The 26055-nt window shown below is 47.1% G+C and overlaps 1 protein-coding gene across 3 annotated transcripts in view; it reads left to right on the forward strand.

Moving 5' to 3' along the window:
- Positions 1-9592: 9592 nt before the first annotated feature.
- CCDC102A (coiled-coil domain containing 102A) overlaps positions 9593-26055 on the forward strand; it is an 820703-nt gene continuing 804240 nt past the window's right edge. For 2 of the 3 annotated variants that reach the window (XM_085636974.1, XM_085636976.1), the window contains exon 1: positions 9593-9702. The gene's annotated coding sequence lies outside the window, so the exon portion shown is untranslated. The remainder of the gene's footprint in view (positions 9703-26055) is intronic. The other variant, XM_085636977.1, reaches the window with a different exon arrangement.

Genomic DNA, 26055 nt, shown 5'->3' on the forward strand with positions numbered 1-26055 from the left:
TCAGGGAGGACCAGGCTGGACAGTTCCCTTGGAACAAGGTCAAGACTGATCTGCATGTGGCTTGGTCCAAACTGACAAAAACATGGTGGCCGAAAACGATGGATTGGGATGTGATCCCAAATGATTTCCAGTGGCTGAGATTAATTCAGGCATTCCATCCACCACTCTGTTTTCCTTCTTCAGACAGCAGAGCATTCCTTCCTCTGAATCTTCTGACGAGAGGTTCTGAAGAGGCCAATTTTAACCCAAATGTCAGCCTATAGGTGGGGGATGCCCCCTTTGTCTAAACGTCCCCCTTTTCATGGATTTGGCTCCAAACTGTCAACTGTCTGGTGTAAGAAAGGGCAGGCAGGCCTAAGTGTGAGTTTATTTTGTCAGTGGCATGGAAGCCAGACCTTAGAAGCCAGGAAGTGAATGGGCAAGCCCAGAGGCTACCCTTTGAAGCTCGTGAAGTCTGAGCACAACCCCCCGCCCCCCTAAATTCAAAAGACAAACCAAAGCACAGACAAACAGTTCATTTTTGAAGTATATGCCCAGTATATTAATCTTCTTGTTTCTGAGTGGTGGTGTTAAAGGTGCTTTATTTTCTGCAAAAGCATGTAGCAGTTCAGTAACTGTACAATCTTTTTTACAGATTGTCAGCCAACACGTGTTTCGTTCGAAGACTTCCTCAAGGCTATTAAGAATAATAATGTTGGGCCAAATTACATCGATGCCCTGAAAGTCATGAGGTTTTTACGAAAAACCGTCTATTAATTTAGCACCCCCCCTCCCTCCCCCCCAAAAAAACTTCATGCTCAGGAGTGGAACGTCCTGCCCCACACTCAAGGCCCTTTTGGCTCCATGTATGTAAGGATACACAAAACAGCACAGGAGAGCTATTCACAGGCATGGACAGTGGGAGAACGACATACTTAGTTTAGGCAGAAAAAGGGCAATGTTTTAAAAATGGCATTTTCAGAATTGTAACTGAAAATCAGCCTTTACCATTAAATATGATTTTAAATTATAATTCCTTTGAGTGGAAGAAGCATGTCTTTATCAGCTTCCAAACTGGAGTTATCACTTATAAAGTGTAATAAGGTAGCCCTGTGCTAGTAGATGGAAGAGATAGCCTCACAACAGTGTAGAATGACTTTAGGATTTTTTTTACTGCCAGGACATGTAAAACGTAAATACACATGTTCTACTATTTAAATACCACACACCCTGTCCTATGCTCATTAGCAAAATGAACAATTGATGGACATAATGCTGAACAATGTCAAACACTTACCCCCATTTCAGAGATCTAGGCCCAAATTGTTCTCGGTGTTTTGCTCACCAGTCAAACCTAGTTTGAATGCATCCATTTTAAAAACAATATTATGTATTATCCAACTGATTATTTTAGAAGAGAAAATCGATAACACTAGCTATAATTCAGATATAATCTTCATGTATTTTTTATTTAGTTATCCCCCTTTTGCATTATACCTGTTCATATATTCAGATGTAGGTTTTTAAATACAAATACACAATTGCCAATATTGTTAAAATATTTGTTCTAGTGCAACTTGATAATTCAGTTTGCTCAAATATATTGTTTAATGTTTGATCCATCATAGCCTAATACCTTGATTTTCTAGTTATTATTTTTAAACAGTCAACAAAGTATCATAGAATCTGATATCTTCTTTTTCCTGTTATTGTTTCTAAACAGTAAATAATGTTTAGCAGAACAGAAATCGGTGAAAGGCTAGAGGGACTTCAATAGTGATTGTTTATTTTAAAACATTCACTAATGTTCACGCAGAGCGTATAATCTGCATTAAAGCATTGTTGGCCAGAGAGGAACTTCGATCCAGAGATTGCAAGCCAAGGGTTGTGTAGATGGTAGCTTTAGCTGTAAATACCTTTCCTTCCTGAAGGTTACATAAAAAGCCACATTGAGTCCTTTGACAGATTTCTCTGCCTTCCTGAGGACAATCCTAAATTACCATTATAATCTTGCAGTATTTTCTATTGTTCTGGTTGTGGATAAATATAGCCACCACTATCTTGTTTATCATTTATAGTAACTGCTTTTCATAATGTGTGCACTAGGATAGATTTTTGATACAAAATATGTTCCTAGAATGAATTCTTGAGTGTGTCTATGGATGATAAATGAGGAGTTGGAGCCACTAACAACAGCTACATCTGTGAGTTTCACAGGAACGATTGTTACCTGATACACGCTTTACTCATGTAAGGTTCAGTGTGCTGCAGGAGGTTGCAGCCCAATGGGTTCTCTGCTCATGTTGGTACATTGACTACGTTTTTGGTGCCAGGGGGCCTAGAGAACCCTTTCTTGGGCCATGTTTTGGACAAAATTCCAGAACATATATTAGCTGGTCCTATGGTTTATTTTAGTATAGGTCCCAGTAGCAACGACTTTGGATGTACTCCACAGACAAAAGGTTTGACTAACTCTATCTTTATGTCAACAGTGATAGACTTCGAGGGAGACTCCTCAAAGAAGAATGATCTGGGTCCAGAACAAGATCAAGGAACAATGTCAAATGATAGTTTAATCTCAGCTGATGCAACGGGCTCCCACCCAAACAGTAAGAACTGTTCTACTCACTCTTATGGAAACTATCATGTCATTTCCCTATAGCTATAATAGCAGCATTAGGATGGCAAGCCAACGTGTTAGACACTCTAATTCGTATACAAGACATTGTACAGATGTACACATAATGCCCCAAAATCAAAACAATACAAAGGTTAATGTCTCTTGCAATCAGGCTGGAACCCCCAAAAAGGAGTCAATTAACCTCTGCCCAAGTGGGAAAGAAGAAGGGGGCTTTGGTAGTATTATTTACATATTTGAGAGATCTGTGGGCGAAGAACAAAAGGGAGAATGTAGCACCCTTAACGAATCAACCCCAGTGCAATAACCAGATACTCTAAGCCCCCAAAGAGTAGATGGAATTAAAACATTAACATATACCTGTAGAGAAGGTGAAATAGAGGTAGTGGTCGGAGATCATGGGTCACTTGTAACAAAGTCAACCCTAGAATAGGAGGATCAATCTTTTCTCCAAGAGTAAGAAGAAGAAGGAATAGTCTATAAAGGTCTAGAGATTCATCCTGTATGTTTAGCAACTTTAGTAGTAGAGCCCACTATTAGTCCTGACTCCTATTGTTTCAAGATGCCATAAGCTCACTTAGGAAAAGAGAACAGCGGCATCTAGTCATTTACATCCAAATCCAATACTTAACAAGGGCTATAAGAAGACCAGTGAAAGAAGTAAAATATGCTACTGTTTTCAATAGAGCCAACTAACATAGGACAAAAAGCATCAATCATTAAAGATCCACGCCACCAAGAAAACCGCATTCAAGGAACGACTGGACAACAACGCACACAACAGCAAGGAACTCTTCAACATCGTTAAAGAGCTCTCCAACCCCAACGCCGGAAACAACGACATCACCCCTTCGCAAGACCTCTGCAACTCCCTCACCTCCTACTTCCACAACAAGATCGCGGACATACACAACAGCTTCAGCACTCAACCGACGCACGCCACGACCGAACCACCGCCCCCCACCACCACCCTCCGCGCCTGGACCCCGATCAGCACCGAAGACACCGTCCGCACGATGAACTCCATCCACTCCGGATCTCCTACCGACCCCTGCCCTCACCACGTCTTCAACAAGGCCGACGCTGTCATCGCACCCCACCTGCAGGACATCATCAACACCTCCTTCGACACCGCTACCTTCCCGGAGAGCTGGAAGCACGCCGAACTCAGCGCTCTACTAAAGAAGCCATCAGCTGACCCCACCGACCTCAAAAACTACCGCCCCATCTCGCTGCTCCCGTTTCCTGCAAAAGTCATCGAGAAGACCGTCAACAAGCAGCTGGCCGCCTTCCTCGAGACGAACGGTTCCCTCGACCTCTCGCAGTCTGGCTTCCGGGCCAACCACAGCACCGAGACCGCCCTGATCGCAGCCACCGATGACATCCGAGCACTGCTTGACAACGGAGAAACAGCAGCCCTCATCCTCCTAGACCTCTCCGCGGCCTTCGACACTGTCTGCCACCGTACACTAGTGCAGCGACTCAGCAACATCGGAATCCAGGAGAAAGCACTGGAGTGGATCATCTCCTTCCTCGCCGGAAGGACACAGAGAGTCCGCCTCCCCCCGTTCAGATCTGAAGCCACCGAAGTCATCTACGGCGTTCCTCAAGGCTCCTCGCTCAGTCCAACCCTCTTCAACGTCTACATGAGCCCCCTCGCAGACATCGCACGCCAGCACAACCTCAACATCATCTCCTACGCCGACGACACCCAGCTGATTCTCTCCCTCACCAACGACGCCGCCACCGCCAGAGCCAACCTTCACGAAGGGATGAAAGAAGTAGCCGAATGGATGAAGAACAGCCGCCTGAAACTGAACTCGGACAAGACGGAAGTCCTCATCCTGGGATCCTCACCCTCCGCCTGGGACGACTCCTGGTGGCCCCCCGCCCTAGGCAGCGCACCCAAACCAACAGACCACGCACGCAACCTGGGCTTCATCCTGGACTCCTCCCTGTCCATGACCAGACAAGTCAACGCCGTCTCCTCGTCGTGCTTCAACATCCTGCGCATGCTATGTAAGATCTTCCGGTGGATCCCCACCGAGACCAGGAAGACGGTCACTCAGGCCCTCGTCACCAGCCGTCTGGACTACGGCAACTCCCTCTACGCCGGAACCACCGCCAAACTCCAGAAGAGACTCCAGCGAATCCAGAACGCCTCAGCACGACTCATCCTGGACATCCCCCGTCGCAGCCACATCTCCGGACACCTGAGAAACCTGCACTGGCTCCCGGTCAACAAGAGAATCACCTTCTGACTCCTCACCCACGCACACAAAGCCCTACACAACCAAGGCCCAGGATACCTCAACAGCCGCCTCAACTTCTACGCTCCCAAACGCCAGCTTCCATCGACCGGCCACGCCCTCGCCGCCGTTCCCCGCATCCGAAGAGCCACCACAGGGGGACAGTCCTTCTCCTACCTCGCCGCCAAGACATGGACCTCCCTCCCGACCCACCTCCGCCTGACCCAGGACCACCTCGCCTTCAGGAAGCAACTCAAGACCTGGCTGTTCGAGCAGTAGCGGACCCCCCTCCCCCAGCGCCTTGAGACTCTCTGGGTGAGTAGTGCGCTATATAAATGCTTTGATTGATTGATTGATTGTTCCTAAGCAAATGCAAATTTCAAATGAGTTTGATACCATTGCCAGGTATGGAAACTAATATAAATGCATAGAGGGAGTCCTCAAATTCTGATACTTGCTTGACAATTCAAATGGTACAAGAAAGGGAGTTTAATTTAAGGGACAGGTGATTTCTGGTCAGTCCTAAAGCTATCTACCTTCAATTACTGAAGACCCTAGGACAGAGGCCTGGTTCCAAAAGCTCCTACACTAGCCATGAAAGAGATGGCTTAATGGTTAGGTTTCAGAAGTTGTTTTTCAAGCCTGTATTCTCATCTAAAAAGACATATGACTATCTAAGTCTTGGGAACATCCTAAAGCTCTTCCATAACATTCCAGACTTAAGCAATCTTTGCTGTCAATGCATTGAACCGATTGAATTTGCAGATGCCATGTTTAGATCGCAGAATGAAAGCACGAAGGTCACTCCCACAGAGTCTATTGATGCAAGTTGAGTATTGGGTATAAAATACAATCAAAGTTTAATGCCCTCTATCCAATATGTTTGTGCCCTCCTATGTCGTCATCACTTTTTTAATCCTGCAAGAGAGAATAATAGTGGACTTTACACAACCTGTTTTAGTTCTCTACTTTGGTCTGAAATTGTTGGCTTCCATTTAGGACAAACACCTACAAATATCATTCAACCCGTGAGGTTGGTTGATCATTTCAGACGATAGCTTCTGGGTACCAGACAAAAGATAGGTGATAGCTGGCATAGGATTGTGGGCTTTTTGAATAAACGAACCATGGAACTGAGCTAAGAGAGAGTATGAACTAGCAATCACATTATTATTTCCACAACAGCTGATTAAAAATTCTGTCCACCAAATATAGTGAGTTTATCTTGAAGTATGGCCAAAAGTGATACTGAAGAATTTTCTTTATGATCTAATTTTTCTCTGATAAACATGGCACCTTAAGACTGAACTTTTGATGAATACTGTGTTTTTTAAGCTAAAGCTCAGCCATCTATTTGTGATGATTAAAGGGTGGGCTCCTTGCATTAGTAAAGGCAACTAGCAGTGCTCTGGCTTTATGATGAACTGTGATCCAATTCCTCTTTATTCATATTGTCAATGTATATCTCACCTCAGGGACCACTGCACGCGATATTTTATCATGCAGGTAGTTAGAATTGGCTGTTCATTCATAGGATACATATGCAAAGATTTCACATGTAATTACTGGTCACTTCAAATGCTTCTTTTTCGTAAATGAAGATGATGATGTAGACAACTGCATATGTAATAACCTATGGGGAATTTATAAATCATATATTAGAAATCTAGAAGCAGCAGAGAGGGAAAATGGTTTTATACACACTAATGTTTCTTTAGCGTATGACATTAAACAGCATGGTGTCCCAACAAACCAACCAGCTAATATCACTACAAATGCATCCACCTCATGCTCTAACACATTCCTAGATAAATATGGGTGAAAGGATGGTTTCTAAACCGGCTCCGCATACTTTCCATCGATCGCAAATTTGATAGTGATCTCTACCCAACAAATAATTTTGTCTTGGACTAAACACCAATCCAAAGTCATTGATAAATCGGATATCTCTGGAGCATTAGTAATAAATCAGTGATCAGATGGTCTTCGGCCTATCTTAATATAATGCCCGGCTGTTCTAAAATAATGGAAGAGCCAGGGCTCATAGCCATAGAAAGGGAAAAGAATTAAGGGGCACATTAGCATGGCGGGCGGATTGATCTGCCCGCCAAAACACCCCGCCAGACGGCCTTTTACCCCCCACCACATTAGCATGGCGGGGGTACCGTGGCGGACGGAAAGACCAACCGCCGCTTTTCCACCGGTAGGCAATCATCACGATTGCTTACCGGGCGGAAAAGGCCTGCAATATGGTGGTGGTGCCTTGCAGGCACCGCCATCCATATTATGATGTTGGCAGTTTGATGCCTTTCCATGGCGGAGAATCCGCCATGGAAAGGCATGCGAGAATCGCTTTGGGGGCTTGTTGTGGGCTCCCGGGGGTGTGGGCGGATGCACTTGGGGGGTACCCATGGTATCCCCCTACATTGGCATACACAAGGTGGCAGGCACCACGCGGTGCCTGTCACATTGTGCATGCCAATGCACAACATGTATTTACTACATTGTGGCGGGTGCTGCTCACAGCACCGCCCGCCACAATGTTGAATATGCGGGATGCGACCGCACGGTGGCAGTTGCATCCTAATTGGCGGTGCAGAACCACCGCACCACTGTAGTCCGCCCGCCATCCTAATGGACCCCTAAATTGGGAACACAATTGTAGCGCTAGCCATTCTCTAGCTACGAGGCCAGCCAGGAAACCTTTTTAGTTGATTGTTTTACTGAATACTTCGACACTATTCATATCAATCTTGGTTTATGTTGTGCAATAATTGCAAAAAAACCTGCAGTCAAGCCCTTTGCACTCATAATCTTAACTCAATTGTAAGAGCAATTTGTTAGCCACAAAAAAAGCCACGAAAAAATCACCAGCACCACAAATGGGAAAATGTACTATTAAAATAAGAAAAAACAGTCCAGATCTCAAGATAAGTGAATTAGAATGGCAAAGCTTACTCTCTGAATCATACAGAGGCAATATTTAGACTTCACTGCTGCCTTTGTTTCTCTATGCACAACCTGTCTACTTGTCAGTTACAGTGCCCGAGATCCATAAATTGATCAGTTCCCTAAATAACTCCCAACCCCTGGTCTCAATGGTCTTTCAGCAGCGGTCCTAAAGACCAAACATGTGTCCTGTTCAAATCTGCTTAAGCCACTGTTGGATCCTGTTTTTCAAACCGGCAGTGCGCCGAGCTGCCAGTCAGCCAGCATATTCATTCTGGTGTATAAAAAAGTTTTCAGAAGAGTGGATCATCACTGTGTTGGACTCAAGAAAATATCTTCACCAAAATTAATATTAAACTTCCTTGAGGAAGTGTTATCTAGAGAAGGGATCCTTGACTGAGCGCAGGATGGATTGAGAGCTCATCATAGCACCTACAACTGCCTTACGGCCTTGAATGTGAATCGCAACAGATAGATATATTAAAATAAAGGCTTGTTTGCCGGTTCAAGGACTTCAGCAATACCTTAAGTTGGACAGGAAGGGACTGTGGTCCAAGAATAAAGATAATGATTTCAAAATTAATTTGACCAAGACCAAAATCATGATTTTTTTTTTATAAGAACCATCTAATATTCTCCTGGAAGGTAGAAGGTGTGTGCTTGGAGGATACTAAAATTTACAACAATATGAGCATTACTCTTTGCTCAAATTTGTCTTGGGTTTCACAGTTGAATTCTTTAAAACACAAATATCACGAGGCAATCGCCGGCGTAAAACTTTTTTATATGTTTTATAATGCAGTTTCTTATTCTATATTTTTTTTATATTTAATCTGTAACTTTGTTGCATCATTTCGCTACTGCTTAGTTACTACTGGAAAAAACAATGAATGTAGAGAAATTGGAGGCTCTCACTTGAGGAACATGTTTAGACTAGAGTACGCCAAAGAGTTCCGCAAGAGATTATACGATTAGAATGTGGTAAAACCTCACTTGGCAAACGATGTGAATGGTCTACTCACCTTTGATTCCATAATTTATGTAAGACTCGATTTGTTCATTATTGTGGAAGTAGACTTTGTCTACATTTTGCTAATGTGACACATTTCTCGCAAAATTAATGAGCGAATATGAGCTTAATGTACTGTGATCACATGCCTGCCGATGAGTTCATTAGAAATGTTAAACCCTTAATAAAGTTCTGCTGCTTCAAGCCTGGCTATAACACATCACAGCCAACTAGGTTTAGACTCCCTCTACCGCACGCACCCCCACACATCCCACATACTCTATCCTAATCGACAATGGTGGTGATTCCACTTTAAATCCAATAATCAGTAGTAATGCTGCTGTTTCCACGGTCTGGAGAAAAAAGTTGCCGGACTGTGGAGTTCGGCTGCACTAAAGTTCACGTGTCACTTTTCTGAAGTGAGACAAGAGTCATGTTTGACCTGTTTTACTGAACTCAGTTTTGTTGAAGTTAGGACTCTGCACCCTTTTCAGATGGATTGAGGCATATCTGCTTTCCTGCCGGTCCTGCTGGGGTGGGACTCATTCCCCCAGGTTGCATCTGTTCTAAGGAGTAGGGACTCTGACGCCATAACATTGTCGAGGGTCTCCCACAGTGCGGGACGCTGTTATTGGGTGGATTGGGGCCAGCACCGCATACCTGCTTTCCTGCCGGTCCTGCTGGGGTGGGACTCAGTCCCCCAGCGTGCATCTGTGCTAAGGAGGAGGGGCTCTGATGCCATACAATTGCTGAGGGTCTCGCAGCGTAGGAGTAGGACACACGTGGGCAAATCCCGAGCTAAGATCCGGCCGTCTGTGCCCGTCAGAGATCGGAAGACAGCTGGCCCCACTCCCTGATATCGGGACTTTTAGGGTGAGGTGAGTGCACGTATTTCATGCTGGTGACTCATATACCTCTGTGGTTTCTTCTTGAGGATAATACCTTTTGCGTTTTTGGGCTAAATCACTATGTGGCAAGGGGGTTTACCTAGGGCTCACTCCCCACCGAAGAGTACTATCCGCAGGGCTTTAAGTAGTGGGATAAAAAAACTGGGGGGGGGAGGGTGTCTCTCGAGGGGCGTGACAAATGTCATTATGGGCGTGGCTTACAAACACGTAAGCTAAAAATCTGTGCCTAGCATAGTGTGCTGCCCCACTTGTATTTTGTTGTTTCTATCATTGCATCCAGATATGATACAAGTAACATCATATCTACAAGTCGGGACTATTGGCTTTGTCAATGGCTGTTAGTAGCATAAGATAAATAAGCAGCAACTATGGTTTGTATATAATATTGAAAAAGCTTCCACTTAAAGCCCTGGTGATACCACGACAATGTTACTGCTCCTGAGTTTCAAAAAGAGAAGGGAAATCCGGAGAGAAAATGACTCTCTTTAAAGGATTTTCCTTCCCCTCACCTGGCATGACGTCATGCCGTAACTTCTCCACTAGTGAGAAGTGAGCAGTGTGCACATCGATGTGCCTGCTGTCCCTGCAGTCCGGAAAAAAAATGCCTGTGCCAGGGTGCAAAACAGAGCCTGATGGAGACCCGTTTCGAGGCCCCATTTAAACAAGCATTTACAATGCAATAGGTCTCGCATTACTGAAAGTTTGAGCTATTGGCATTGCATTATTATCAGCAACGTCAGTAGCTCAAACTTTCAATAATGCGAGACCTATTGCATTGCAAATGCTTTTATTTTTACTTACAGCCATGTTTCACAGGGAGTGCACTACTATGCAATATGGCACAAAGTTGTTACATAGCCAATAGATCTCGTAGAGGCGAGACATTTTGGCTTTGCCAATGCTTGTTTTTGCATACTGTTGCCTGGATCACTATGAAGCTCTTTCTCTCAGTAATAAAGAAGACCATTTAAATAGCACGGACCACAAACTGAGTTATTTCTTCGCGCTGTGCTTAACTCGATGAGAAAAACTTGCACATGAGAAAAAACAAGAACTGTATGGACATGCAAGAATTAAAGCCAATGATGCAAACAATACCCTGACATCTCTGCAGCAAGCATATAAACCCACAGAACTATCTTGTCATTTTAGACCACTATTACACCAATATTAAGTTATATCACATAAATAGCAAACATTCTGAACTAAACCGTCTTTCATTAATGTTCTTACCCAATTCGATGTGTTGATTAACAACCTGTGAAAGAGTATGAAATGAAGCAGTACAACAAAAAACAGATCAATGAGCTGCATGTCACACACGAATCACTGTAGCAATCATATTAAGCCGCTGGGCTATCCTACAGGCTTTTCTTTTACCTCTACTACACCAAAGCTGTCGGAGTCTTTAATGCTGAGTTAGTAACGGTCTGAAATAATGCACACCTGGCTTCCTGTCCGGGGAAATCCCTTATGTGTGTAACATAAACCACAAAAACTTGTACATTTTGGGACCACCAGTGATATTTATAGCACGGCGACGCTGTGGGCCTCGGGAAGAAGGCACTGTATATAAAGTAAATTAGTTATCAACATTACTTACGGAATGCAGGCTGTTATCTAGGGTGGGTTAGTTCTGAAGCCTCAGGAATTTCTGTGGGCCCAGAAGCAGAGTCTGCCCTCACAGCAGCCACGTCGCATGATTTAGGTAATAACTAAGCTCCTCATACGAGACGCTGTGGATGCTGTGACGATCGCGTAGCTCCTTTGCGAATGAGGTTGTATGCAACCAGCAATGAAAATGGCACTCTGGTAAAAAGGACAGCTTCACCCAAAAATACGGGCGGGGAAGAGAACTTGCGAAGTTTTGGTAAGCATAAAAGCAGGCACTCTGCAGCACCCCTGTTTCAAACATTAAAGTGATAACTTCTCCTGTGTTAAATAGGTTGTATGCGCATAGCAATGCAAACGCCACTGTGATTGAAGGGATAGCGTTGATTTAAAAAAAAAAAAAAATTACGGCCATGGATGTGAACATTAGAAGCTATGACAAACAAAAAAGACAAGCAGGCAGTGGGATAAGGGAGGGGGTAGGGGAGAGAGGCACGCAGGCTGGCATATGGTGAGCACTTTCGCGGCCGCTTTGATGTTCTCACTGGCCGCGCGGCTCACTGCGAACATCAAAGCGGCCGCAAAATGATCACGCAGGCTGCCAAATGGTGCACGCACCCGGCGCACATGCACTGTATTTGGAGGCCTGAAAGCACTAGTTTGCACTTCCAAATCCCCCATTTACAAAAGCTCTCACGAGAGCAGCGCTAAAGCGCTGGCTCAGGCGAGACCTAAAAACTGCCGGTGCTCAGACCCGGTGAGACCCGGCCCACTTAAAGCCCTGACTATCAGGGATAAAATGCTTCAGAGGGCCATGGGGATTATTTCAGATGAGATTGCACTAACTGAGAGGAGACAGTCCCTGGGAGCCTCCATTAATCCAAGCAAGGATGGACCTTTACTGCTGGGACCTAGTGCAGATATCATGGTGGACCACCCTGCGGTGGGCATTGAACCCCTCAGCAATGAGAATGTAACTCTGGTCCATAACCACCTTGGGGCTAGAAAGGTCCCTCCTCGGCCCTCTTGAGCCTCCAAAAGGGCCAGGCAATGATCTGCTCCTCTGCCCCCCTTGGGTCCTGCTAGCCCTCAAACTGATCATACGCATACTGATCTCAATGCAGATGTTCCTCTAACCTTCACTTCCCAGGGTGCAATGCTCAAACCTCCCTGGGCGGTTGACCTAATCGAATTATATTTTGCGAAAATTAAAGACCTGTTACATCAAGAGTTATCCTCATTATTAGAGCACTTGGAAGCTATAGAAAAAGTCTTGGATACCATCCCTAGCCACCAAAACCAACCTGCCTGCCCCTTACCTGAGGGAGAAGCTGCAGCCTGCGCTTCGCCATCTGACTGCCAAAGCAATTTGACTAAGATGTTGGGTAGTTCCGTCGGGTCTCAAGAAGAAACGTGCCTAGACCCACTGCATCCAGCCAAGTCTCAACAAGCTACTGTGAAGAGTCTGAAGTTTTGGGGTCTTTGCATGCTACCAAGATCTCTGAAGTTACTAAGGCCCCTACCTCCCTTCCTTCTGGAGTGGAGGGGTCCATCTTTGCCTAATCCCCCTGTACCTATAAAGAGACATCCTAAGATTGACCATCTGCCAGCCTCTTGCCCGTATGCCCTTGTGTTGGTTCGTGTTCCGGAGCTGCATGAAAATCAGAGGGAGAGCAGGAAGAGTTGACCAACAAATGTTTGGACTGGCTGGCCCAACAGAGACCATTCCCCACATGACAAGGGAGATTCTGCTCACGCGAAAAGTAAGCTGGTTGGAGATGGGGATAAAGGACCAGTGTATGGAGCTCCGGAGCGACCTCTGACTCTGTCACCAGGCAGGTCGCTCCCCCCAACCTCCACGCAGCCCCCTGTGTGATTGGACCTCCGTTTTGCCGCTTTTGACACTTGACTGCTTTTTTTTCATTTTAATTTCTGTACTCCTGTGCTTTTCATTTCTGTACCCCTGTGCTTTTCATTTCTGTACCCCTGTGCTTCATTTCTGTACCCTGTGCTTCATTTCTGTACCCCTGTGCTCTCACCCTTCTTGTGCCCCCTTTTTTCTGTTATCCCCCCCTCCCTCCGGGACCCTCGCCGCCTCTCCCGCCGTCTTTTCCCGCCGTTTTTCACCCCGCCGCTGAGCCCCTGCGGCCCCGCCCCCTTCACTCCCATTGGCCGCCCTGCTCCCACCTCCCAGCTGCTCCTCCCTCCCTCTGCCCCTCATATGGAGGCCGCGAGGCGGTGGTAGAGAGCGACCTCTGACCCTGTCACCAGGCAGGTCACTCCCCCCAACCGCCATGCAGCCCCCTGTGTGATAGGACCTCCGTTTTGCCGCTTTTGCCACTTGACTGCTTTTTTTTCCTTTTCATTTCTGTACCCCTGTGCTTTTCATTTCTGTACCCCTGTGCTTCATTTCTGTACCCCTGTGCTTCATTTCTGTACCCCTGTGCTCTCACCCTTCTTGTGCCCCCTTTTTTCTGTTATCCCCCCCCTCCCTCCCTCCGGGACCCTCGCCGCCTCTCCCGCCGATTTTCCCCCGCCGCTGAGCCCCTGCGGCCCCGCCCCTTCACTGCCATTGGTCGCCCCGCTCCCACCTCCCAGCTGCTCCTCCCTCCCTCTGCCCCTCATATGGAGGCCGCGAAGCGGCCGCGCCGAAGGCGTGCCTGAGGCAAGCCCGTCTGCGCGAGTCCGCCCCTGGTCCGCACCCAGCGCCAGAACCCCTGGACCCCGCACCACCCGCAACGCCAGACTGCACTACGACGCAAGCAACCTCCACGCACACTGAACGAGACCACCCCTGCTACCGGGCCACCCCGAAGTGCACCCAAGGGCCCTTCACCTGCCGGAACTGCAGATTCACCAGCATCCAACCCTCCACACCACCAGCCAGAGAAACCAACCACCCCCGCTGCATCCTCCTCAACACCCGCTCCGCTCGCAAGCACGCCATCGAACTCTGGGACCTCCTAGACTCCACCGCCCCCGACGTCGCCTTCCTGACGGAGACCTGGCTGAACGCCACCTCAGCACCAGACATCGCCATAGCCATTCCACAGGGCTACAAGATCTCCCGCAGAGACCGCACCAACGGAGTGGGAGGAGGAATCGCCATCATCCACAAAGACTCCATCAAAATCTCAACGAACACCGACGACACCCTCACCACCGCCGAGCACATGCACTTCCAGATCCACACCGATCCCAACACCACCCTCAGAGGAACACTCATCTACAGACCTCCCGAACCCCACCCACAGTTCAGCGACACCATCGCCGACCTCATCAGCACCCACGCCCTCGCTTCCACGGACTACATCCTTCTCGGGGACCTGAACTTCCACCTCGAACAACGACGACGCCAACTCCACCGCCCTGATCGACAACCTCGCCAACCTCGGACTCAAACAGCTCGTAATGACACCTACTCATGCCGCTGGACACACGCTCGACCCCATCTTCTCCGCAAGCCCCCACGTCTCCTTCAACCACACCACCAAACCCCACTGGACCGACCACAGATGCGTCCACTTCACCTTCAGGAAACCCACCACACACCACCGCACCCAACAACTACCGCGTCGTTGCTGGGGCAAGGTCACCGAGGACCAACTGACTACTGCCCTCGCCCTGAGACCACCCACCGACCCCATCGACCCAGACACCGCCGCGACCAACCTCACACAGTGGATCAACAACTGCGCCAACACCCTCGCCCCTCTCAAGACCTCCACAACCAACCACACCAACAAGAAAGCCGCCTGGTTCACCGAGGACCTCCAGATCTCCAAGCACACCTGTCGGAAGCCGGAGAAGAAATGGCTCCACGACCGAACACCAGACAACCACACAGCCGTCAAGAGCGCCACCCGCAGACACCACCAACTCATCAGGACCGCCAAGAAGACCGCCTTCAAGGACCGCCTAGACAACAACGCACACAACACCAAAGAGCTCTTCAGCATCGTGAAAGAACTCTCCAACCCCAGCTCCAACACCAACAACATCCCGCCATCTCAAGACCTGTGCGACTCCCTGGCCACCTTCTTCCACCGCAAGATCACCGACATCCACGACAGCTTCAACACCGAGCCCCCCCCCCCCGCACCCACCACCGAGTCCACCACCCCTGCGACTACCACCCGCACCAGTCGCCTGACCGTCTGGTCCAGCGTCAGCAACGAAGACCCCATCAAAACCATGAACTCCATCCACTCCGGATCCCCATCGGACCCCTGCCCTCACCACATCTTCAACAAAGCCAGCACAACCATCGTGCCCCACCTCCGGAAAACAATCAACTGTTCCTTCCAGACAGCAACCTTCCCAGAAAGCTGGAAGCACGCTGAGATCAACGCCCTTCTGAAGAAGCCCAAGGCGGACCCCAAGGACCTCAAGAACATCCGGCCCATCTCCCTGCTCCCTTTCCCGGCAAAAGTGACTGAGAAGATTGTCAACAAACAGCTGACCCGCTACCTCGAAGACAACAACATCCTGGACCCTTCCCAATCCGGTTTTCGCAGCAACCACAGCACCGATACCGCCCTCATCGCCGCCACTGAAGACATCAGGACCCTGACGGACAAAGGAGAAACAGCCGCCCTCATCCTCCTGGACCTATCAGCAGCCTTTGACACGGTCTGCCACCGCACCCTATCAGCACGCCTCCATGACGCCGGTATCCAAGAGAAGGCCCTGGCCTGGACCACATCCTTCCTCTCCGGCAGAACCCAGAGCGTCTGCCTCCCACCCTTCCGCTCCAAAACCACCGAGATCATCTGCGGCGTCCCACAGGGATCCTCCCTCAGCCCGACGCTGTTCAATATCTACATGGCACCTCTCGCCCACGTCGCACTACAACATAACCTTAACATCATCTCCTACGCTGACGACACCCAGCTGATCATATCCCTCACCGAAGACCCCCACACCGCCAAAGCCAACCTCTACAGAGGAATGAAGGCCGTAGCCGACTAGATGATGGACAGCAGACTGAAGCTGAACTCAGACAAGACGGAGGTCCTCATTCTCGGGCCCACCCCATCAGCATGGGACGACTCTTGGTGGCCCACATCGCTAGGCACAGCCCCGGAACCCACGGACCACACACGCAACCTGGGGGTCATCCTCGACTCCACTCTCTCCATGACCAGGCAAGTCAACACCGTCTCCGCGTCCTGCTTCAACACCCTCCATATGCTCCACAGGATCTTCAAATGGATCCCCCTCGACACGAGAAAAACCGTCACCCAGGCCCTCATCACCAACAGACTCGACTACGGGAAGGCCCTCTACTCAGGAACAACAAACAAGCTCCTGAGACGCCTCCAACGTATCCAGAATGCCTCGGCCCGACTCATCCTCGACATCCCCCGCCGCAGCCACATCACACCCCACCTGAGAGGCCTGCACTGGCTCCCCGTCAACAAAAGGATCACCTTCAAACTCCTCATCCACGCACACAAAGCACTACACAACACCGGACCCACTTACCTCAACAACCGACTCAGCTTCCACACCCCCACCCGAAGCCTCCGCTCAGCCAACCTCGCCCTCGCCACAGTCCCCCCGCATCCGGAAAACCACCGCTGGCGGCAGATCCTTCTCCTACCTCGCCGCCAAGACCTGGAACACTCTCCCCACCATCCTACGACAGACCCAGGACCTGCTGGCCTTCAGAAGACTCCTCAAGACCTGGCTCTTCGATCAGTAGCGGCCCCCCTCCCCAGCGCCTTGAGACCCTCTTGGGTATGTAGCGCGCTTTACAAATGCAGTGATTGATTGATTGATTGATTCTTAATGTTAGATACCCCCAGGTAGTACAGAGGCCGTATATTGGCTCTTTTCTGTGATCCATGAGAGAATCTAAGATTGGCCTCCTCCCACTGAGGTATTTTTACAAACCTACTTGTATTAAAGAGTCTGACACCTTGACATATAAATCCTCATTCCGTGTACCAAGGGCCCCTACTCATTATGCAACTGGTTATTATGGTTTTAACATGCCTGTCTCGAATTTGTAGGATGCCCTGGATGGGGTAGAGTGACTAGTTCCAAGAGAGAATCAGTGGCATAGCTAGCGCTCTGGCCACCCGTGGCGTTCCCTGCGTTTGCCGGCAAACGCACTGAGAAGTGGGGGTGCTGGTTATTGCCGCCTCGAGACTGCAGGTAAGAGCGAGGGAGGCCGTTGCTCCCAAAACTCGTGCCGCCCGGGGCAGAGCCCCCAAACCTTCCTAGCTATGCTACTGGAGGGAATGATCCTTTCCGGATGTGTTCCCCTCTAGGGAACGATAGAAAAGTTAATGAAGTCGGTAGGGTCCTTAAAGTTGGAAAGATGTGGATAGGGGGCCTATTTTTCCAGCAGTAAGTAGTAGAGGGAATGAAAATGCATTATCGCATATTAGACTCGTAGCATTTGAAAATTATGTATTTTTAGGGGTCCCAGTCAGTACGGGGTCAGCCTCCCAATGTTTCCAGGATTCCCAGTGGAGGGATAAACTTCATCAGAAAAAAAGCTAGATTGGAACTGCACCACAACTTGGCAGAAAAGTCCATAAAGACATATCCATAAATATTGAGGAATCCTAATTAAATGAAGAGAGTCGCTGCAAATGCAAAATATACAGTGTTTCTCTTCTACATTATGCAGTTCGTACAAAAACCATCAGCCAACGCCTTTCGTCCTGGTCTCAGTGGGATGTAAAGGGGGTGGCTTGCCCTACTACAAATGTTTCTGTGGCAGATTGAGTAACACACTTTTCTTCTCCATACTCATTAAAAGATGAAAATTCTTCCCAAGCAAATGCCGAAGGCTGAAAAAGCCATGGTAGGATGGGGTGGCCTCCCACACTGTATGAATTCAAATCTAATCACCCTAGAGGATGTTAATACAGCGCTATTATTAAGATGGCGGCAAATAAAGCTCCCGGTTTAGACAAAATTCGCGGGGATCTTTATAGGAGTGAATCTGATGTATGGGGGCCTTCTATTTTGGTAATTTTCAATAACATCTTGAACGGAGCACCCATACCCCCTACGTGGGCAAGGGCTGATATCATTTCTATTCATAAAAAAAGATCTCTAGCTGACCCCCATAATTATAGAACACATCAGTCTTATTGACTGCTCCCAAACACTATTCTGTACTATACTCCTTGAAAGGCCTCATGTCTGGGTGGGAGAACAAAACTTTTTAACACACTTCAAGCAAGATTCAGGGAGGGTATCAGCACAGTTGATCAAGTTTTCAGTTTCCAATAATTTTTGGGGGATTTTGGGAAAACAGTGATCCTTGGTGGGGGGTAGGCTTTACATTGCATTCGTTGACCTATGCTCGGCGTTTGACATGGTACCTTGAATGAAATTATCTTTTGGCTATTTTAACTAGACTACACCTGGATAATTTTGCACAAGTAGGGTGTGGATCGGCAGGTGATCTGATGAATCCATTCCCTGTGGATCGAGGGGTTAGGCAAAGGTGTGTGTTTGCCACTACTCTCATTTTGTTATGAGAATGACTTGATTTCTTTTTTGGACGATTGTGATGGAGATGCACCCAGGTTGGCTAACATTAAAGCTCCGGCCTTAATGTGAGTGGATGACACTCTTAATTTCTAGATCCCCCGTGGGCCTACAGAACATTTTATGTCACTTTGAGAGGTTCTGTGACCAGAAGTGTCTTGAAATACATGTTGAGGAAACAAAATTTATGATCTTAAACCCTGGTCACAACACACAGGTTAACCCCAAGCTTATTGATGTTCCTTTAGAGCGGGTTAAGGTTTTTGAATACTTAGGGTTGATACTCACTGAGGACTTGGACACGTGTTGCCACATTGAGGAACTGAGACTCAAAATTGCGCAGCACAGTAGGGCGTTAAGAGCACAGCAAAGTTCGTATTTCCGCCCAATTTCTCCTGCAATTCAAATATACAAAATACAGGCTTTGGGAGCTGCTATGTCCAAACTCTGGGGTCACAAAAACATGTTCAAATTACAAGTTATAGAGAAGAGTTTTCTTCGCCAATTATTAGGTCTTCCTAGCAGTGCCCCGCTAATTCCACTCAGATTAGATCAGAAACTAAAGTCCTTTATGGAGGGAGTGTGGAATCAGGCCTATGCTCTATTGGTGACCTATTCTGGACACGCCTGAGTTATCATCTTATCGAGCTGGTCTTACAGAAGTGTTAGGCATTCCAGGCTCGAGAAGCATCCCATGGATCAGATATGTGAAAGACACTTGAATTAAGATTGGGTGCAGTGATGTGTGGGAGAAGCCGGAGCCTGTACCGCCTATTAGCAAAATCCCGGTCAAGGAAAGATATCCTCTCTATAAATTAGGTCAAATACTATCAGCTCCCTCCCAAGGTACTTTTAACTGATTGTTTTCTCCAAACTAAGGTAGCTTACAACTTCGAACACTTCATTTAGGAAATACAGCCCCATTGGCCCGGAATCTGTACTTACACTTTAGATACGGAACTTTGTCAATTTCTTCTTTTATTGGTAAATGGGCCCATACTTGGAATCAGCTGGGTATATCTGCCCTACCTGTGGATCAGAAAGGGAAACGGTAGAGCTGTTTTTTTTGTCCAACTTTACTTTACCGCAGTAAAAAGTGGCTTATCCCAATTTGTTAGCTCCTGAGTGTAAGAAAACACGAACATGCTCTCCGGATTCTAAGGTCCAACATAACCCAATGAATTGTCTCTGCTGTTTCACTCTTCCTATTAGCAATGTCGAGGATAAGGCATGCGGCATGCCTTTAACTGGACATCCTAGCCCACCAGCACTCCCAATGATTTAGTTTAAGTATTTACTGCTTGTGGTCTATACTGAGGCTGTACTGAGAAATTGCTCTGCCAGACATATTCTATTTTTAAGCCCTTTTTAATAACTATCTCAACATATTGTAAGTTGTTATTCTCTTTTCAGATATTAGCAATAATCCAGCAAATACGATTTAGTTCTATGCGTGAGACTGCCATGGGGCCTTCAAGCAGTTTGCAATTATTATTGTGTTTATCTATTAGAGGGTGTCTGTTTTGGTCCAACTGCACTTTTTAGTGTTCTTGTTTTGTAGATGTACATATATGACTTGATGGTTCTCCCCTCCACGGCAGGGCCCCTTGCAGCTTTCGGGCAGTTGATGGATACAATTACAACACGGCGGCCCTGCCGTGGAGGGGAGAACCATCTCGTCATGAAATCGAGAGGCTGGGGAATGGAACTATTCCTATCCTGTGCAGCGTAGCACACCTAAAAAGTGAAGAACATTGCCTTGAAACTTGGGACCTTACAAAAGGAAAAATAATATGCTTGTAAAAATGTTGTTTGCGCATGGAATCAACTATTGGTAATATTTTACTCTCGAATGGACTACAGGTCCCAGCATGCTAAATTGAGGTTTTGTGCATTGAGCGCAGCCTGCTGGGGGCCGGAAATCAATAATAAAGAATGCTGAAATGAATTGTAACAGAGAGTCTTTATGGAGCAGACTGAGCAGCCTTTGATGAAGAGGCAAATGCAAAAACAACAATTGATGGACAGAATACAGAACAATGTCATACAGTCACCCCAGTACAGAGATCTGGGCCTAAATCCATCGTTTTTTTGCTCACCATGCCGTTCCAGTTTGAACCCAGCCATATGCAATGTGCCTCATGGGAACAGTCCAGCCCGAACTGCCAAGCCAGGTCCTCCCTTAACTGGATACAAGCATCCTAGGACCGGTTTCGGGGTTTCACCCCTCTTCAGCCAGGATAGCTTGATTCCAGTGGCATGGAGAGCACAGGACCCACGTCTGGGCATACCCTTCCCACTCAGGGTGACAAATGCATCCCCTTTGGTATCGCTTTGTTCGCCCAAAGGTGGCAGGGTATGCCCAGACGTGGGTCCCTTGCTCACTTTGCCACTGGATTCAAGATAGCATGGCTGATGAGGGTTATGAACCCGAAACCGGTCCCAGGATGCTTGTTTCCAGTCCAGGGAAGACATGGCTTGGCAGTTCGGGCTGGACTGTTCCCATGAGGCACAGGGTACGACTGATTTGCATATGGCCATGTCTGAACTGGGGTGGTGGAGTGACCTAAAGAATGATGATGGATTAAACCCAGATCAGTTGACTGGGGGTGAGTGTTTGATTTGCTCAAACGCTCCGTCCATCATCCCCTTTGGTATCGCTTTGATAAAGGGGCAAGCAGCCCTGAAACGCGTCGGCACTGATATAATTGAACCTGGGGGAAGAGGCAAGCTGAATTAAAGAGCCGGATGGTTGGTGAGCTACTGAGTTCCCCCTTGCAGATTTTGGGCATTTGATGTGTGTGTGTGTGTGTGTGTGTGTATGTGTGTGTATGTATATATATATATATATATATATATATATATATACGCCAGTGAAAGGTGATGGTGAGCCAGGATTTGTTCTGTGTGTGTGTGTGTGTGTGTGTGTGTGTGTATATATATATATATATATATATATATATATATATATATATATATATATATTCCCGCTCAAATCCCAAAGGATGTAATAACTGCAACAAATGATGGACGGGATGTTGAATGATTCAAACATTCTCCCCCAGTCAATAGATCTGGGTGAAATCCATTGTTCTTTTGCCCACTACGCCACCCCAATTTGGACCCAGCCATATGCAAATCAGTTTTGACCCTGTGCCTCATGAGAACAGGCCAGACCGAACTGCCAAGCCAGGTCCTCCCTGGACTGGAAACAAGCATCCTGGGACCGGTTTCAGGGTATGTCACCCTTCTCCAGCCGGACTAGCTTGAATCTACTGGCACGGTGAGCAAGGGGGTGAATGTTTGCATTGTCCAGCATTCCATCCATCAATTCTTTCTTTTGCATATGTCGCCCTAAGTGGGAAGGGTATACCCAGACGTGGGTCCTGTGCTCACTACACCACTGGATTCAAGCTAGCCTGGCTGATGAAGGGTGATGCCCTGAACCGGCGAGACTGTGTATGCACAAGCAATACAGCAATGAAAATATCTATAACTCTCCAGGTGTCACCATTTGGCTCCAAGTAAGTATAACTGCACTAAGATGGCCACGAAATGGCATCAGCCTGAGATCTGAGTAATCAGCAGTCCTCTTTCACCTGCAATGACTATTCATCAAAAGAGATAACATCCGGTGCTGTAAAGATTGATACATCAGCGCTGTCTTGTTTGAATGCAAGCTAGAAGAAGGCTCACGCCATAACGCGTCCTTGTGATTAAAATTTGAAACTGACCCTGAGAGTGCATTGTGTTTCCTTCGGGATTTGAGCTGCAATTTTAAACATTGACCCACCTCCATGTAGCGAGTGCACCCATCTCCAAGAGTGCAAATAAAGCCCAAGGTGGAATGTAGAGCGATATGTATCTGACTACAATAATGGTCAAATTTTTACCTTTGCCTGGAAGTACAACATAGCTAAAAGACAAGAATATAGCAATAAGGGCAAAAAACAATTCCTCAACCAACATCATCTTTAAACACAATACAAAATGTTAATGATGAACTTTATTTTATTTTTGGTATTTATAAAGCGCAACACTCATCCCATAGGATATCACGGCGCTGTAGGAAAAGAAGACTACTGAAACTGTGGTGGGGGGTTAGTTTTTGGGAAAGAGATGAGTTTTTAGTTTTTGGCGGAATTGGAGGTAGTTAGTGATGTGTCTAAGGTCCACAGGTAGCTCATTCCATCTTTTAGCCGCCAAGTATGAGAAGGCGCGTCCACCAGTCCTTACTTTGTAAATACGCTTGGGTTTCGCCAGAGCTGAGTTGTTGGATCTTAGATTCCTATTGGGGATATAGAATTCAAGTTTCTCTTGAAGGATGATGGGGCCTGTTTTATGAAGGGCTCTGTGTGCAAGGCAGAGTAATTTGAAGGTTGCCCTCTGACGCATTGGTAGCCAGTGAAGTTTTTTTAGGCATGCAGAGGCCGAATCTCGCTTGCCTTTGTTACAGACCAGTTTAGCCGCCTGGTTCTGCAAGACCTGTAGGCGGGAGAACAGTTGTTCGTTCATCCCGTCGAACAGGGCATTGCCGTAATCCAGGCGGCTAACCAGGAGGGCCTGGGTGATTGTGCGTCGACGGTCCAAACGTATCCAGGAAAAAATTTTTGCCAAGAGTTTGAGAATTGCAAAACCTTTGCCCCAGAGTATGCGGATGTGATCTTTCATGGACAGGGCGTCGTCCATCATGATACCAAGATTTCTGGCATACTGTTTCGGGACGGGGGCTGATCCCAGAGACGGGGGCCACCACGTGTCGTTCCATGAGAGTTTGGCTCCTCCAAACAGTAGTATCTCCGATTTTCCGGCATTTAATTTTAGGCAGTGGTTGCGCATCCATTCTGCCATTTCAGAGAGACAGCTGTGTAGTTTTTTCTTAGTTGTTTCCGACCCTTCCATTGTCACCATCAGCTGAGTGTCATCGGCATAGGAACATATGCCGATGCCCCACTTTCTTCCAATGTCAGCCAAAGATGAAACGTAGACATTAAAGAGAGTGGGGCTTAGTGAGGCCCCTTGTGGGACCCCACAGCCGATGGGACAGGGTTTAGAGTAAAATTGGCCCATGCGCACAGCTTGGGTGCGATTGCTAAGGAATGATTTAATCCATCTTAACGCTGTGGATTGCACTCCTTTGCTCAGGAGGATGTTTATTAGGCAGTCGTGTGATACCGTGTCAAACGCCGCTGACAGGTCTAGCAGTATCAGGGCCACAGATCCCCCTTGGTCTGTGATGCATCTGACACTGTCCGACACTGCCAGCAACGTTGCCTCGGTGCTGTTATTGGCTCTAAAGCCGGTCTGGGAGGGGTCCAGAAGTGAATTGTCTTCCAGGTATTTGGACAGTTGTATATTAACCATTTTTTCCAAAGCCTTGGAGAGGTAAGGGAGCTGGGAAATTGGCCTGTAATTCTCCGGGTTGAGGATATCGGATCCGGCTTTCTTCAGGAGGGGAATTACAGATGCGTGCTTCCAGGTTTCTGGAAAAGATGCGGTGGTGAGGGACTGGTTAAAAAGTTTGGTGACGAAAGGGCAAAGTGTCGGTGCAATTTCAGAGAACACAAAATAAGGACATGGGTCTGCAGGAGAGCCTGATCTAATTGTCTTTAGAACCGATAGTACCTCGTTTTCAGAAAGTGGTTGAAAATTGGTTAGACGTGGGAGATTGCCTGCGTCCGGATGGACATTATCCTTGTCTGATATTGACGAATTTTCATCGGGGTTATCGGGCAGGGAAGAGGAATGTGAAGGGGTGAAAGTGGAATAAATTTTATTAATCTTCTCGACAAAGAAGGTGCTGATACGTTCGCAGGCCTCAGTTGAGGGGGTGAGGGTTTGTGAGGTGCTGGATGGATTACTAAGCTCCTTTACAATTTTGAACAGTTCTTTTGCGGAGTTATGGTTTTCATGGATTCGTTGCGTGAGGAATGCTTTTTTCGCATCTCGAATGGCAAGAATATATTGTTTCCGCTTAGTGACATGGTCTGCTCTTGTTTCTGAATCTTTGGTTTGCCTCCATCGATGTTCAGTTTTCTGGCATTCCTTTTTGAGGCTTTTAAGGAGAGGGGTATACCATTTTTCCCTGGTAGTTGTTTTTTTCCTTAGTTCCCGCATGGGTGCTAGTTTATCTAAAGTTTGGCGAATTCTGGTTTCTAGCAAAGTGAGGTTATTACAGACGGAGGAGTCATCCTGCAATATGACATCTATCTCAAGAAAGTAATTTTGAAAGTTGGAGTCATTGATTAGTCTCCAAGCTCTGTTGGTGGTGAGGGGGGTGGATCTAGACTTCGCGAATTTACCGGGGAGTTTGAAGGAGAAGGATAGCATGGAATGATCAGACCAGGACAAGGGAAGGATTTCCTTCATGGTAGTCGACTCAATGTTGGTAAAAAGGAGATCCAGGGTGTGTCCTGCTGAATGTGTAGGGCCCTCAACCAGCTGCTTAAGTTGCAGTATTTCCATGTCGTACTTCAACTGTGACGATCCGGGTGCATTAGTATTTTCATAATGGACATTGAAGTCACCAATGACCATGTAATTTTTATGTTTCAGGCAGGATGGAAGCAATTGATTCAATAGTTTAGTGCCTATGCTGGTTTGTTGTCCTGGCGGATTATAGACAACTGCACCGGCTAGTATGATGAGGTTCTCCGCGAGGATTTTAAATGGAAGAATCTCATGTTCAGGGTAGACAGATGTTGTTTCCGTGAGACATGTTAGGTGGTCTCTGAAAATCACAGCAACTCCACCTCCTTTTTTTTGGCTTTGTCTATTGTGTGTGATTATTTTGTATTCAGGGGGAAGGGCGTTAGCCAGGTCTGGTGCACTAGCATCAGATAGCCATGTTTCTGTAATAAAGTGTAGAAACGATTTCTTTAACTAGTGAGTCTAGCTTTGAATCAGATTCCAGCAAGCAGCAAGTTCCAACCAAATTGAACCTAGAACAAGAATTAGATTTTTTAGTCGAGGAGAGACTACAAACATTGAGGCCAAGACAACAAAAGAAGCCAATAGGAAAAGAAGGAACAAACGGAGACGAGAGAGGAGAAGAAAGTGCAAACAAAAATCAGAAAAAGAAAAAAAATCAGTGGCAAAGGAAACGACAATAATGGATAAATCCATCATCAATTTGTCCACTGTCATTCTGACCAAAGCGGAACAACAACTATTAGCGCTTGGACTCAACTACTGTCC

This window comes from Triturus cristatus, chromosome 12 (genome assembly GCF_964204655.1).
Source record: "Triturus cristatus chromosome 12, aTriCri1.1, whole genome shotgun sequence".
Classification (NCBI taxonomy): domain Eukaryota; kingdom Metazoa; phylum Chordata; class Amphibia; order Caudata; family Salamandridae; genus Triturus; species Triturus cristatus.